The sequence below is a fragment of the Ictalurus furcatus genome, chromosome 24, assembly GCF_023375685.1.
Source record: "Ictalurus furcatus strain D&B chromosome 24, Billie_1.0, whole genome shotgun sequence".
NCBI lineage: Eukaryota > Metazoa > Chordata > Actinopteri > Siluriformes > Ictaluridae > Ictalurus > Ictalurus furcatus.
The window spans coordinates 2,249,415-2,262,737 of NC_071278.1; positions in this window are offsets into that span (position 1 = coordinate 2,249,415).

Below are 13,323 nucleotides of genomic sequence, written 5' to 3' on the forward strand. Positions count from 1 at the left end.
ACACACCCACACACACACACACACACACACACACGTCTCCCCGACCTCTCACACACGATTCGGATGGGTGCGGCTCAGCGGGTAAGAAAACAGTGTTGTTTAAAGAGAGAACAAACACAGCAAACGAGTCAATAAACTGAGCAGAGGTCAGAGTGGGTTTTATTTAGCATCTGTTTCATTTGGTTTGCGTGCACAGAGCGATGCCAGAAATCCTTACTCACATGTGCATCATTAAATACACAAGCACACACACATAAACACACAAACACACACACACCTAACCCTGGGTTTGCTCCCTGCGGCGAGTGTATGCCTGCCGATCTCTATGTTAAAATAGACAGGCAGGGGGGAAAAAACAAAAACATCCAAATGTAACAAAATATACTACAAAATATCCCAAATGTAAATGTATCGAAAGACTTTTATATTTAAATTTTTTTTTTTTTTAAAAAAAGAAAAGATATTGTTGTAAGAAGGACATGAGATTAGTTGTGCCATCACTAATGGTAATGTTAACATAATATTAGTGATTGACAGCTCACACTAGATATCCTCCTGAAACAAGACCAGAGCTAGCTGTGGCAGTGGGTGTGGTCACTGCTGCAAAGTGGGTGTGGTTTTGGTGCAAGCAAAGGGGTGGGGGGATGGGGGCTCTAACAGCACGTCCTGAAGTGTTTTATTCCTCTTATAACACAGAAATTTTCCAACAATTAGAATTTATATTCATTAAGGAATAATAAACATCTCCTTACAAATAATAATAATAAAAAAAAAATGATTACATGCATTTTCAGTCTGTTTATTATTCGATTTAGAGTATGCGAGACATCTGCTGTATAAAGCTAACACGACGAAGTCCCCAGCACTACTGGGTGAGCTTTACTAAATCAGATTTGTCAAGAGGATCAGATGACTAATTACAACTTACAACATCTGATTGGTCAAAGGGCTCAACTGAGCAAATGCATCAATAGTTCAGAAGATTCTATATAGAGTTGTTGTTTTTTAAGTCATAATAAGTTACTTCCTAAAGTCACAGGCGATTCTCCAGCTGTGATCCTTGGAGATTTTTTTGTCCTCTCGAACCGTCCTCTTCACAGTGCGTTGACGATATAGACACACGTCTAATTCCAGGTCGATTCATAACATTTCCAGTTGACTGGAACTTCTTAATTATTGCCTGATGGTGGAAATGGGCATTTTCAATGCTCGTGCGATGTTCTTATAGCCACGCCCCATTTTGTGAAGCTCAACAACCTTTTTCCGCACACCACAGCTATATTCCTCGCTCTTACCCATTGCTATGAGTGACTAAGGGAATACGGCCTACGTGTTACCTCATATTTATACCCCTGTGAAACAGGAAGTCATGGTTGAACAATTTCCTGTTCCTAGTCACCCTGGTGTACTTAAATTTTTTTTAAAATATCACTGGGAATATACTTCAAATATATTTTTCTCATATGAGTGCCAATAATTGTTGCACACCTCTATTTAACAAAGATGTATATTTTTGATAAACCTGTGTTGTGCTTGTGGTTTGATATCCGTGAGAGCAGAGTATTTTTGTGAATCGTTTGAACAAATGATTCAAAAGGTTCAACAATAAAGACAATTTTTCACAGCCTTGTTCGCTCATATTTACCAATTCCGACCAATCAGAATCCAGAATTCAGCAGAACTGAGGTGAAACCTATTATACTAAATGAACACTTCATTGTAGTGATTGAAAATAAGTAACTACCAAAATAGAGTAGCTAGCTATTTATTCTTATTTAGCTAATTATGTTGATTCAAAAAGGCCAGTGGTGTTACTTGTGGTGGTGTGGGCCGAGGGTGTGTGTGTGTGTGTCAGGGGGTGTTCATGTCTGGTTCGAAATTCTTCTCGACTAACTACGCTGCCTCTCTGTTTTTTTCTCATGGGTAACTTTTGGATTGATATCAAATATCAAATATTTTGGTCTGACTGCTGACAAGAGCCGGTCCCGCCCGCAGCTGACCTTATCATAAAACAAAATAGTCCTTTTTCTGTTGGATTTATACGGTATTGCCATTTTATACCGTTTATTCAGTCATTTTTATTTATTTACCCCCAGTGACGTTTTCTTATTTTTAAAGGGTTGCATACTCCCTCCAATTCTGTTCCTGGTGGCCATAGACTGGATTATGAACAGACAACAGCTGACAAGCCAAGCGGCATTCAGTGGACTCCATAGTCCTGGCTAGAAGACCTCGGGGATTTTGCGGGCGACGTGGCACTCCTTTCCACCAAGCAGGACCACCTACAAGAGAAGACAGAGTGGCTCACAACACAAGCTCGGATCCAGCTAGAAGGAGAGGTTCTACAAACACTGGAAACCTTCACCTATCTGGGCAACGTGATGAGCTACAACAGTGGGACGGAAAAGGACATCCAGGCCGGACTTGGCAGAGCTTCAGCAGATTTCACTCCATCTGGGAGTGCAAGGAGATTACCATGAGAACCAAAGTAAAGCTGTACAACAGCGATGGCAAGTCTGTTCTGCTCTACTGTTCGGGGCCTCGGGAAAACATGCAACGTCTTCTGGCCGAACAAAATAAGCGACATCGTGCTGTACCAGAGGACAGGTGGTCGCAGCGTTGTCCAGGAGATCCAGCAATGCTGTCCGACGTGGTTGGGCCATGTCCTAAGGATGTCAGCTAAGAGGATTCTAAAGATGGCACTACATCAGGCACCACCAGGGAAGAGCATGCCCGGCCACCCTGACCCTAAAACAACATGGTGGAGAGCTGTGCTTAAGGAACTCGTCTCATAGTCTCTTGTCATTATTTACCATAATCCAGGGAAAAACAATCTGACGTCCCGAACGGCTTCCTAATCGCTTTTCTTTGTGCACTACATACGGCATGCCATAATGCCACATGTACCCCCTACCTAGTGCCACGGAACATGCGTTCCCCGTGTTTCTGCTGCATTTTAATGTCCTCTGATGACGATATGTACGCCTATACTGCACCTTAAAGTATTGGCACCCTCGGCTGCGTTTGGGTTACGTGTTGCTATTAGAACAAGCTCCCAGCATTCTGTGCTGAATAAGTTCACCAAGTATAAAACACACTCAGATTTATTGACACAGCCCATCCCTGCTTGTAATATTGCACAGAAAGCTAATATAGTAATGCGGAGAAACATCTGCTACCCTTGTCTGGGTCCCACCCCACTCGCTTATTCTCTAACCACCATCCTCCCATCTTCCCTTTTTGAGGTATTTTCAAAATACCCTCCACCCCTTCAACCCCACCCCCACCCCCCTTCTCAATCTTCCACATATCCATTTCTGCTCCCTGCTTAGCTCTCGATCCCTGACTCTAAGCTATGCACGAGACCTCTGGGAACTCATTAAGCCACTAACATCAAATAAATAAAACAAACTGTGCAGACAAAATGAGAGATCTATTCAAAACAAAAGGGAGAGAGAGAGAGAGAGAGAGAGAGAGAGAGAGAGAGAGAGAGAAGAGAGCTCTCTCCATATCCCCCAGCCTGGCTCTTTTCCCCAGCACATCCTCTCGCTCTGCTTCTTCCCTCTTTGTTTCACTGGCTGCCTCTGTCAATTCAATTAATTTCAAACAGGCTTTATTGGCATGACGGCGGCATTATGGCGTTGCCAGAGCTTTTAGAAACACACACACTTTTAAACACACACACACACACACACACACACACACGAGAAAAACCCCACAGCATAATATCTTGTCTCGCAGCGTCTGGGTGCCTCGCATCCTCGCCTCTCTGTCTCGTCACACTCTTCCTGCCAGCATATAATCACACCAGCCAGACATCTAGTGAGAGAGAGAGAGAGAGAGAGAGAGAGAATAAATGGGGGAGGTGAAGAGAAAACTCTCTCTTTCTCTCTCTCTCTCTCGTCTTGTAGTTTTCCTAGCCTCTATTGTCCGAGCTGCATTAGATCAGTTTCAACACCACAAACCTGCACTACATGCACTCTTATTAGCTGCTTTAATCAGGTATAAATCACTGACTGTAGTCCATATGGTGCGCTGCACAAAGTATTGGCCCCCTCTTTCCTTTGTCCATTGGGAAATGGGACCTCCGTAGGATCACTGCTCCCCAAATATTGCTTTTTTTTTTTTCTTTTTTTTTTTCATTTCTGAAAATTAGGTTATAAAAATGGTCGCGGGACATAAGTCTGTCACTCACTGGTCTGCAATACAGCAGAGGAAAAGATAAATTGTGTGAGTGAGAGTTTCATGTCTGAACCTTTTCCCATTTTAAGTAAGATATAAAAACCCAGCAGGGAGTTCTGTTACAGGAATACAGTCAAAGCTGGCACGGTGTGATGTAGCCCGGCGTGAAGCGGAGTTACTCTTACCGCTTCAAAGTGGATTATGTTCCCCATAACATCACGCCCAGAAGTGTTTTATTCCTCTTATACCACAGCAATATGTCAACTATTTCCGTTTTGTTTAATCGAGGAACGACACATCCATTTATAGTTACATTTAATATTTGTGAAACAAGTCAGTTCCTGTTCTCGCTTATGTTACAGCAGCTATAAACAGTCCTATCCTCACCAACCTCTCTACTGAACCTTTCTCGAATAAAACAATAAAAAAAAGTCCTGTATCCAGCGCTGACACTGGAGACTCCTTCCATTAATTGTTGAATAAACATCTCCTTACAGAAATCGTCACCATATTGATGACTCTGTTAAATAACGGCACTTTTTTTTTTTTTTTTTGTGGCTCCGTTTATTATTAGGTTTCGATCATTTGGAGTGTTTGCTTTCCTGTGAATGAGCTGTTGCTATAGAAACGATAGCGCATTAGAACATGCGCATTATTATTATAAACCTGTGATGCGTAGCTGAACTACTGTCAGTGCTGCTGTTCTAGAAAATGGATCAACATCTTCTGACCAATCAGATTTGAGAATTCTGCAGCGCTGTAGGATAACTGGTCATGAGTTCAAACCCCAGCACTGCCGTTGTTGGGCCCTTGAGCAAGGCCCTTAACTCTTAATTGCTCAGATGTATGAATGAGATAAATGTAACACACTCTGGATAATGGGGTCTGCTAAATACCACAAATGTGATAAACTGTAAATACTTGGTTGTCTTTTTCGTGCATTAAGTTTGGGCACCGTACCGTAAGTGTTTCCGAACAGTGATGTTTGGACAGCTCCTGTGTCACGCGTCAAGTCGAACCCTGTCCCTGAGACAAAACCCCTATTTGTACCCGATGACCCCAGGCCTAGCTCTCGCGTCGCTCGTGACCTTCACATAGCCAGAACCTGAACTTTGGAAGCTGCTCATAAGGTCAAAAGCTACACCGGGGCGCCAGCACCCAGGGAGCGGACCTTATTATTTGGATCGATTGCGTCTAAGCGGCGGGAGAGCTATATGAGGTCCGGGAGCGGCGCTGGACTCTGAGGACTACCGCCGAGATGAGGAAAGATCGCAGCCACATGAGACACACGGAGAGAGAGTGAGAGAGAGAAGGAGAGAGGGAAAAGAGCGAGTGAGAAAGCAATGAGAGTGGCAGGATAAAAGAAAATCTTGATTTTGCGGGGGAGAGTATTGATTTCTGCTTTCCTCCTGGGTTGCCTATGTGAGCCCCGTCTATTATTAGTTTAGAGACAAAAAAACAGCGTGCACACACCGAGAGATGGATGGAGAGAGATGCAGCGAGCGGCGAGTGAGAGGAGAAATAAAAAGAGGGAGGAAAAGAGGCAATATAGAGTAAACAGCAAAGGTATGGGAGACGTGTTGATGAAGTGGTTTGTGCATGAAAAATGGAGACAGAAAGAGTCAAGAGGATGGTATAGAAAAGTGTGTGTGTGTGTGTTTATGTTGGAAAGAGTGCAGTGTGTGAGAAGTAAGCGACAGTAGGGAGCCCTGGCAGGTGGAGCACAGCAGCGTGTGTTAAGTGCATGCCTGGTTGGAGATGTCGGGATAAGCGGGAGATTAGAGTCATGATTACACAACGTCTTCGCTCTAATGATCCGCACTGTTTGTCCGGCTTATCATGCCTTCTGCACCCCGGCGCGTGTGCCGTCATCGATATGAGCTGACACACATATTACCCACACACACACACACAAACACACCCTTTTCCCACCAACACGGTTCAGAGAACTAGTAAACATTTACTCTAACGCACAGCATAAACATGACAGAGTTTTACGAGCTCATCCAAACAGATACGAACTAAACTAAACGTAACACGGATAATCGTTGACGTGGGGAAGTTCTCTGTGAGGAGACGTTAATGGAACGATTTACGGAAGGAGTCTCCGTTGTCAGCGCGCGTTTTTCTCCTCGGCTCGGTTCGCTTTCACCAGGCGACATTTCAAAGCGTACCAGAAACGTCTTTATGCGAGTCACGTGTGAGTAAAATGTCCTCTCGTTGGTCAGTTTATATTCCGGGGTTCCGCCCATAGCGCTGATTCATCGAGACGGACAGACAGCAGCTCGCCGAGCTTACTGTGGCTTTCTTTTTAGCTGGACTTATTATAATTATTAAATCTCATTTACATGTTCCACAGTCGCCTTGAGACGCCCGCTAAGAACCTCTGCGTTCTTATATACGTTCTCGAAAGTTGTTCGTCTTTGGTCCGAGTTAAACCGGGGTCCGTGTTGCGAGCGCAAACACGCAGTTCCCATCATGCACCGCTATACAGGTTGGTCGGATTGCGTTCTCACCACAAGCGAACCGCTCGGTTTACGATCGTTTTATGGCGGATCCGAACGCCATCGCCGTGTTCATATACGTCTAAACGAACCGGACCGAATCGGGTTCCGAAACGAAAGCGCCGGGCGTGAAAAACACGCTACGTTTCTTACTAACATGGCAAGCTGTGTATAGTTATGACAACAGTTGACGTACGTCAGAACAGGAACCGACTTGTTTAACGCAACATTCACTATAAGAGGCATAAAACGATGTATGATGTCATTGTTTCATAGCAAACAAAATGGCTATCGTTGGAAAATGTCCGCCTTATGAGAGGAATAAGACTCTTCTGGACGAGGATAATCCCTAACCCTGATTTTCTTCCTCAACCAATTAGTGTTCGCTTCCAGCGTTCGCTTGTTTATTGTTGTCTACATATTATGTGCTGTATCATCGCAGAAGTAGGAACCGGGCCTTGGGGTGTTACACCAGATCATCACGCTGACCGGTATTACGCTAGCGTTGCTCTACACGCTGCAACATCCACCTCCTCAATCACACACATCCACCCACATCCACGTCGCCGCTGGCAGGGCCTCGCCCTCGCCTCACCCTCGCGCTCGCCCCCACCCTCGCCCCGCACACACATTTAACAACCTTTCAAATATGCATATGCTTCAGTGCTGACCTCATCTCTTACTTTCTCACTGTCTCCGTGTCTGTGTTGCAATATGTTTATTAGTTTTGGAGAGTTTGTACACACGTGTGTGTGTGTGTGTGTGTGTCTGTGTGTGTGTGTAGTAGGATGTGTGCGCTCCTCTCCATGCCTGCACGCCGCTCTGATCTCCCCATTACAAGGTCGATTAAGCCACTAATCCCTGAAATACACGCGTCCTACAGCACAAGAGAGGAGCACGTCGAGAGAAGAACGCGCTCAGGGGGAAAAATGGCTGGGGTTTTTTTTTCGCCATGCCTCCTAGTCTAAGCCTGCTGTAACATTGAATTCTGCTGAACGTGTGTGTGTGTGTGTGTGTGTGTGAGGGTGGTTCTCCTCGCATCGGGGATTAACGGGAAACTCATCCGAGCTTCATGAGCCCGTGCTCCGGATCAGAACAATATCACTCCAAACACGAGGAGCTCGGCTTGCCTCCAAATTTAATCGGTGCCCTTTACGTTTTTTTTGGGGTTTTTTTTTGGATTTTTAAATATATATTTTTTTAAACTTCTATCATAAGTATTGCATTATTAAAACGTTTTTTTTTCTTCTTCTTCTTCTTCAGCTGTGTGAAAGTGTTTATGAAAGGAAAGGTGTAAATGTCATTAACTGCTGAGAGTGCAAAAATAAATAAATAAATAAATAAATAAATAAAAATCCATACCCGTGGTTGCATTTTGATCTAAACGATAGACTTTCTGCGTTTCACTCTGTGGGAATTTTCCGACTCGTTCCAGTCTCAGGACTTCTAGACTTAGTGTAGCAGAGTGGGAGAACGTTAGCAGTTAGCACCAGAGTGATTCCAGCACATGCAGACCGGAAGGATCATATGTAATACGCCGTCACTGTAAATCTGTAGGAATCCTTTACAATGAATCCTAAGTAAATAATGTAATCGTGTGGCCTTTTTTTGTTGTTGTTGCTCCAATTTAACTTAAAAAATATAAACACGCTCCATTATTAATCCCGTGTGTCGTGACCTGGATGATCCGCGACACGATGTGTGTATGTTCTGTGAGAGTTCTTCACGAGTCCCTTGTTTGTCCTGAGCAGTTAAACTGCCCACTGTTCTTCAGAAAAATCCTCCAGGTCCTGCACATTCTTTACTTTTCCGGCATCTTCCGCATATTCGACTCCTTTCCAACAGACTATATGATGTCCAGATCCGTCTTTTCACCCCGAGGACGACCGAGGGACTCGTACACGACTATTACAAAAGGTCCAAACGTTCACCGATGCTCGAGAAGACGACACGATAGATCAAGAGTCGGGGGAATGGGGGGTGTAAACTTTTGAACAGGATGATCGGTTGTTTTTTCATTTACTACCGCCCTTCAGAAGCTATACATACGATATGTACATGTTTCCCCGAAGACAAAAATAATAACAATTTACACCGATCGTCCTGTTCAAAAGTTTACACCCCCTCCCCCTGGCTCTTAATGCAAATATTATGCAGATTTATCTTTCAATTATGCAACATTAGCAGATAAAAGTCTCAGTTGCATGATACAACTCAACGCAGTTGTGATTTCGTATCTTGCAAGTACACCCTGTTTTGGAATCTCATAATTGCGAGTTATTTTCCCACAAATGTGACTTTTTAATCTTGTAATTGCGCGCTATCAATCTATTGCTTTTTTTTTTCTTTTAAATCTCGGAGTTGCTAGTTATTTTAACACAACTGTTCATTTTAAAACTGTGACTTTAAAAAAAAAAAATTAAAAATCTAGTAATTGCTAGCTATTACAACTTTACACCCTACAACTCTGAGGTAATATTTCTCAATGGCGGCTGTTTATACCTTAATTGCTGTAATTAATATCACGCAATTGCGACTTAATGCTTCCTTTTTCAACAATCACACCACAACAAAACCCAGCAGTGTGTAAACAAGCGATATCACCTACATGAAATGGTCTTTCCAGCAGGATCCGGACACTCTTGGGGGGACATCTTGGGCTGAACATGACAGCATGCCTGCAGTGTTGGCGTGGCTTGGTTAGGGGTAGGAGATAGCGTTATAAGCTGAATCACAAAGTCATAGTAGTCATTAGTAATGGATAACTGTTAGATAAATCATCGCAATTGCAAGATCAATCTGAGTTTCTCACCAGAATATATTTTCTATGTTTTCATTTTTTTGGCTTTTGTTTTGTGAAGTCTGCGTTCGAGTTGTTGAGAGTGTTTCTCCTGATGTGACAGACCCAATCCGTAACCACAGGTTAGCGCCTGGTTGATTATGCCGTATATTTTTCTTTTCCGTTATGCGTTGGACCTGATGGCGGGGGGCAATCAGCCCAATCAGAGCCAAACAGAGCAGAGGTGCTACTAAGGGGTCTGAGCAATGACCTTTTAAGCCTAGTCCCAATTTTTCCATCTAGAATCACCCAGGGTCTGAGCAGAACTTTAGGATCATTTATTTATTTATTTATGTATGTATGTATTTATTTAAAAAAAATGAATTTTTGTTCTTCCTTCTTTATTCTTTCACTACAGAACTTTGCCCGCCTATAAATGGCCTCTGATTGTTGGCTACGTCAATGTACACTCGCAAGAGGGTTTTAAAAAATCACCTCAGGTAACGTTTCCCCTCCCCTATGCACAGCTTTGATCCAACAGCAAACCCTTTTTGTAAGAGTGTATACATGTGCTCATTCTGCACAGTGTTTCCTGCAGCTCTTAAGCTAGCAAGACGGTGCTGATATGAGCAGGGCTACAGCTCTCGGAGGACTCAGCTGACCTTTCATGTCTTTCGTGTTTGCCTTTTGCATTTCTGTTTTAATACCAGAGTTAATACTGAAATTGCGCACGTCAGTATTAAAACCTCAGATGTATCTACAGACTTAAGCACTATTTAGAGTGCGAGAGTTACGCACATGGGGCAGAGTGTGAGTAAAACAGAGGAATCTATCTATCTATCTATCTATCTATCTATCTATCTATCTATCTCTATAACATAGCTTAACTTGCGTGCTTAACTGTATCATTATTAACAAAAGGTCTGCATTCCTGAGGAATCTTAGCCCATTCTTCATGAGCAATGGCCTCCAGTTCAGTAATATTCATGGGTTTGCGTGAGGAAGCTTCAGCTTCCTCAAAGACGGCATGATGTTTTCTCCTAGGATTTCCTGATACTTCAATGAATCCATCTCGCCTTCCACACGCTGCAGGTTTCCAGTGCCAGAGGATGTAAAGCAGCCCCAGAGCATCACCGAGCCTCCACCATGCTCGACTGTGGACAGAGTGTTCTTTCTTCATTCTTCTTCCTCCAGACATATCCAGATCCATCGTGCTGAAAAGTTCCAGTTTATTTCATCGCTCCACAGAACAGAATCCCAAAACTTCTGTGGCTTATTTATATGATTTTGAGGCGACTTTTCTTGTGCTTTTGGGTCGGTAGTGGTGAACGTCTTGGAGATCTGGCATGGAAACCTTCTGCGTTTAGTACGCGCCTTACTGTGCTCACCGAAACCTCAGTGCCTGTTACACCAAGACTTGCTGCAGGTCTTCTGCAGTCACTCGAGGGTTTTTCACAACCTGCCTTCTCACAAATCCGCTTGCAGCCGTTGATAGCTTCCTTTTTCTGCCCCGTCCAGGAATTTCATCCATTTTCTACCCCTAGCCAGTTCAGGTATTTCACGTGTTCCAGCTCAAGCACACCTGCTGCAACTAATGAAGCCCTTGATTAGTTTAGCATCAGGTCTGCTCGAGACAAGACCTGTGTTGCATATTTGTGCTGTTGTGAGGGATTCTATTCCACTGGGTTGAATCATTTTGAAACTGGAGAAATCATTATAAATTGCATTTTCAGTTGAATTTGGGGAAACCGCTTGAAACATTCGTTGTGTTGAACTATTTCAACTGCTTTTGTCTGATTTGTTCATTGAAAACAGCAGAAAAGTCTGTACATTTTGACAATAAACCTGATTTTCAATGGGGGTTGAATCATTTTGATTGCAACTGTATATATATATATATATATATATATATATATATATATATATATATATATATATATATATATATATATATATATATATATCCATCACAATTTGGCCCTTGTCAAACTCCTGATGTGTTCCTGCTTCCACCACATCAACTTCGAGGCCTGACTCTTCACTCGCTGCAGAACATATCCCACCCCTTGACAGGAGCCATTGTAACAAGATAATCACTGTTATTCACTTCACCTGTCAGTGGTTTATTGTTAAGGCTGGTCGGTAAATATATATTATGCAGGGTGTCTGCGAGGATCAGACAGAACATGCTAAGGGTCCACGGCTGAAAAAAGTTTGAGAAGCACTGGTCTAGACGCTACTACACCGTAATTAGAAGCAAAACCATGTTTCAGACACTTTTACTCAAGAAAAATTGGCAACCTCAGAGCCCAGAAAATCAACTTAAGCGGATGTGTAACCCGACTCTGAACACAAGAAACTTTACCCTCGTGTAGATTGATGTAAATTTGGACTCAAATCACATTGCGATGAAAATCGATCCATCCATCCATCCATCTTCTATACTACTTATCCTACAGGGTCACGGGAAACCTGGAGTCTATCCCAGGGAGCATGGGGCACGAGGCGGGGTACACCCTGGACGGGGTGCCAATCCATCTACAGGTCACAATAACATACACACTCACACACCCGTTCATACACTACGGACACTTTGGACATGCCAATCAGCCTATCATACATGTCTTTGGACTGGGGGAGGAAACCGGAGTACCCGGAGGAAACCCCCGCAGCACGGGGAGAACATGCAAACTCTACACACACAGGGACACGGTGGGAATCGAACCCCCGACCCTGGAGGTGTGAGGCGAACGTGCTAATCACATGTAGTGGAGTATTTGAGTATTCATGCCCATAACCTGGCAACACAATGTCTACTATCTCTCTATGCCTGTCTGGATGCCTTCTTCATGGCCTAAGCTCGTTCTTAATTGCAATCCAGATCCAATTTACCTTCAGGTGTTCAACCTTCAGCCACGTAGCCCAAAATCTCCCTAAATTCCCACTTGCTTGCCTTTATAGTCAGTAAGAAGGTATGTGAAATCATCTGAAATCCTCAAGGCTGAAAAAAAAAAAAAAGCCCCAGCATTGAAATGAGCAGCTTTCACTCTGGATAAACATTCCAAGAACTGTTTTTCCAACACAAGGCCGAGGAACCCTAAAATCCTTAGTCTCTGCCTTTGGCCCCGGGGTCCTGAGCATATTCCGACTCTCAGCATGACGCTTTTTCGCGCCATTCTTTCCGTGCCTGAACGGAACAATTAATCAACACATCGCTGATTGGGTAATTAGTATGTAGTAACACTAACAGTGAACACTCCATTAATATAGCTTATTTATGGCACCTAAATGACTAATTAATTACGTTGGGAGGATGGGTGAGGCAGGGTAATGGTGCTGGAGGGTGCTGTATATGTGTTTGGACCTCCAGTTCATTAATAATGCATTTCTGTCATCTTTCTTTCTTTTTTTTTTTTTCCAAAGGTTTCACTCATGAATAACTAATCTCCGAACTAAGGGAGAATAGCCGTGGACCGAGGAGAAAGCTACGGAAATGTAAACCTCGCATGAATTTGCATTTTTTAAAACCACCACATTCAGTCTATACGTCGCATACTTCGCTCTTTTCATCTAAACGTACGCTCCCGACGCTAAAAAAGTGTCTTTGTGTTGCGGAGAGTAGAAAACAAGGAGAAAAATCAGCATTCAAGCACAATGAGAGTCACTCTCCTCCCACACTAAGTCACCGATGAGTCAGTTAGCCGGGGTATCCGAACGCAGGAAGACAGAATGCAAATGCCAAAGAACAACAGCAGAGACAAAAGTTTGATTATAATTACTTCAGTCCTTAACAAGAACAAGTTGGGGGGAAAAGTACATTATCCTGACCGTAACTTTGGGTGAAAGCAGAGAAAAGGC